The sequence below is a fragment of the Meleagris gallopavo genome, chromosome 10, assembly GCF_000146605.3.
Source record: "Meleagris gallopavo isolate NT-WF06-2002-E0010 breed Aviagen turkey brand Nicholas breeding stock chromosome 10, Turkey_5.1, whole genome shotgun sequence".
NCBI lineage: Eukaryota > Metazoa > Chordata > Aves > Galliformes > Phasianidae > Meleagris > Meleagris gallopavo.
The window spans coordinates 5,389,581-5,393,635 of NC_015020.2; positions in this window are offsets into that span (position 1 = coordinate 5,389,581).

The following is a 4,055-nucleotide window of genomic DNA, read 5'->3' on the forward strand; positions in this document are numbered from 1 at the left end:
GCCGCCCGCCTTCTGCCGGCGCTCTTCCCGCCTCCGGGAGCGTTTCGGCGCCCGGCGCTGCCCGTAGCGCTCAGACGATCCCATGGCCGGATCGTTTCTGACGCTCCGCGGGCGGTTGTTCGGGGCTCCTCAGGGAGCGGCAGCCCGTGCTTGGCCAGATGCGTGGGTTATTTTGTGTGAGATGTGTTTAAACGTAGAGAATTTCCCTAACGTGAGTCTTAGCCGCGGCACGCTGTGCGAGCGGGATCGGAGCGGCTCCCGCCTGAAGCGCTGAGCGGCTGAAGCGTCCGGTAGCGCGGTGAGCCCGGGCCGCTCTGCGGGAGCTTCGCGACAGTGAGGAATCGGGGCTTAAACGGCCGTGCTGCACTTCTGCGAGCGGCGGTAAATGTCAGCAGGATTTTGCAGACTTGCCGGTTTTGGAAAAAAGGTTCAAAGCTTCTGCACTGCTGTTTATGGGTAACGAGCAACAAAACTGAAAACAAAAACGAAAAGCCCTGAGCTGACAGAGGAGCTGTGCTGGTAACTCCCGAGTAGCTCAGACACAGTCCTAAGTTCTTGGCGTTTCTGCCAAAATGGTTCTGTCTGAGTGCCGCCCGAATCCTGCAGCCTAGTTGTGAACACGTCTTTTGAAGACCATTTCCTTGGTTTATTAATGAGTTGCACCTTTTTGTACACAGGAGATTAAATGTTCGAGTGAATGTTGAGCTGCTGTCAATTTCTAGCCCTGTTCATAAAAAGGTTTGTGGATTAGTTGTATTTGTGTTTTGCATTGTTTTATCTGTATTTCTGTATGTGGTGGGACAAATAGGCAAAGGGAAAGCAGAATAAGATGTTGGTCTATTTGTCATTTGAGTTCTGTTCTTCAGAAACTTGAAGATTAGAAGTATGCGGGGACCTTTGGAGGAGCTTAAGGGCACGTCTGGCCCTGGCTCTTATTTTGGGGTGTGGAGCACCAGCAGAGACCTCTTCTCGACTAATGAGAATGACAACTGCTGGGTGGGTGCAGCATCTCATTTTGTATCAGTGTGTGTGCTGCTGTCCTTGAATGCTTGGAATTAATCCAGTGGGGCAGGCAAGAAATAATGTACTAAATCTGCAGAAAACAGTCTTAGGAAGTCAGCAATAAGAATTACCCTTGAGGATTATAAAATCTGTTTTATGTCTGATTTGTCACTTAAACTGTATTTCTACCAATCGGGATGTTTATGAGTGGTCATTAGTTGATGGTAGAGTTAATGAAGAAAGGTTGGTGTGAGTGCAGCAGTTTATTGTTATTTGTTTAAAGCTTTTGCTAACTGCAGCAGTGGTAATGCTGTGTGAAGAAACTGTTCAGCTAAGAACGCTGTGCCGTGTCTCAGCATGTACAAGCGGGAGCCTTGAGAGCCACTTGCACACTGCAGTGATGAGTCTAAGCAGATAACTCCCCGTGCTCGGATCAGTTCATGGCACATGAAGCCAAGCAGGGTTCTTATCCTTCTCAGCAGCCTGCCCGAGTGGTTGTGTGCCATCAGCAGTTCTAGCAGCTAGTTGTAATTGCTGAGTTTTTTTTCAAGCTTCAAGAGCTCTGTTATTGTTAGCAGTACCTGAATTACTGAAATGTATTTCTGTTCTGTGTGTGAGTGATGGTCACAATGCAGTTCCGCTGGAGGAACTGGTCAGTTTTCTGTTTGTTTTACTTCCTCTCTGTTGGGGCATATTAAATTCTTCACGTAGTTTTGAGCACCAGATTCTAGTCGTATCAATTTTGTTTGCTTTGCTAAGCTCTGTATTCAAACAGATGGGCTGCTCAGAAGGTGTTGTCTCTAATTGCTAGGAGCAGTGTGAGCTGAAAAGCTGGCAGTTATGGGAGTGATTGTGTTTGTGATCAACTGCTTGCTTACAAGTGGGATCTGCACACTCTTTAATGACGGGAAGAAAAACTGCAAGTGATTTTATGTAAAATAAGAAGACAGAAGTAGGATTTTGAAATATTGCTGCTGAAAGTTGAATGATTTTTTTGTGAGAAGTAGTTTTCCTGAGTTGTTGCTTTTTCCCCACAGTATTATTTAGAATGGAGATTATGTTAAATGTTAATACTTTCTCCTAAATTAGTTGTCACAATTCTTATCTTACTTTTGGTTAAAAAGTAATAGTAAGTAGCCTGTTTGCAATACTGCTTTACAATACTTGAACATACGGAATGGTGTATGGTATTTGAAATGGTGTTTCACTCTCTTTCTTTTCAGGATTTGGCTGTGAGACTGACTGATGATGCTGATCCTTTTTTCCTTTATAACCTTGTCATATCTGAGGAAGATTTTCAAAGGCAGGTGAAGTTGTAATGTTTATGAGTGCTTAGAAATGGTCATAAAGAACGAAATAAAGCTTTTAGCATGAAGATTTGTCTTAGAATTTGAATTGTAGCATTTCTCACTTGTAGATTGCTGCCAATGTATTGGCAGTGCTGCTCTCTTTTGCCTGCTTATGAAACAGCACAGTGCAGGGCAGTGAGCGGCTCAGCGTGGTGCGGATGTGACAGAAGCTGACACACTGCTCCCTGCGCAGCTACAGAGCCACAGCCTGCCTCGCTCCTTGCCTCTTCTGTCTCCTAGCTGCTTCTTAGAGATTCTTATGTTTGTGTGCTCTTTTAAGAACATATTCCAAGGGGAAAGTATGCTTGCATAAACAAAGATTTACAGGCTTGAGGCTTTGTCTTGTGGATATTTCTTTTTACTTTTTTTTTTTTGTCATTCTAGTTGGGCACCATGTGCAAACGGTTGAGATCCTTTTTCCTTTATAAAAAAAGCACAGCATATATGCATGTGATCAGTGTGAAGCTCCAAGTAAAAGTTGTATTTATAGACAGATGAGCAGAATTCAGTGTATCATTATTCAGTCATTACACAAGATACAGCTTCTGCATAAACTCTTGCAAGTCTTTGAGTTCACTGTGTCCATGGTGAAGGTGCGCAATTGAACTGGCAAGTGGGCAGGTGGTGTCTGTAGCAGCTGAGCATCCCCTCATCTGGGAAGCATTGTTCTTTGGTGCTCCATGTGCCCCTGTGCTTAAGGAGGACGTGTAGCTGAAGGAACACTTGTTTGGTCTCAATAACTTTCCTCTGTGCAGCACATTTGCAAGATTTCTTGAAGTTAAAAATATGCTCTGGTAATTACTATCCAAGATGTGATTGCATTTCTTCAGTGGTCAGGATTGAAAATAACACGTCAGACATTTATGATATGATCAGAATTGGTTCAGTCTACTTGTGTAAACAAAATATTTTTTAGGAAAGAAATTACTTATGTATATATTGTTAATATTTTTTCCCCAACCTGTTTGTGTAGTTTAAAATCCCAGCAGGGTCTCTTGGTGGATTTCTCCGCTTTCCCACAGAAGTTTATAGATCTGCTTCAACAGTGCATTCAAGAACAGAACAAAGATATCCCACGGTAGGTGATAAGAGAGTGCTGTATTACTCTGTGTACGTGTTTTGAGTTTATAAAATATTTGTCAGTGGAACAGAGATAATCTAACCTTTCCCTGAAGCATCAATTGGTTAAGTGTTGCTGACAGAACTTAGATGTTAAGAAGTCTCAGCAGTGTGTTGCTGCCTAATGATTGTCTCCTTAGCAGAGTTAAAGCTAGCAGATGTGCAGAGACGCAGCACTGGTGTGTTGGAAACAGTGTTGGACAGTAATGGACTGAAGTACAAATAGATTGTCCTCTTTCGCAGGGAAAACAGAGTAATAAGGCATTCTGACAAGAACTTTCTCTTGCTTTCATTTCAGTGTTCAGATATAAAAATGGGAGGGGGGCAGACCTGAGGTGCACTCCTCTGTGTAGTGGACTTTCTGTTTGTGGCTTTGGGGGTGGGGGTGCTGAGGAAGTGCTATGCAGCATACATGGCTCCAGCAGTTAGGGCAGCTCCTGAAGCATGTGCTGTGCACTGTGAATTTAACTAGCTGATAGGATACCTGAAAGTGAGGGGTCTGTTTTTCTTTGGGAAAAGCCTCATCTGGTTTTGGACTCACAAGTCTAAGAGGGGCTTCTGAAAACTTTCAGAATACTCTTTTTT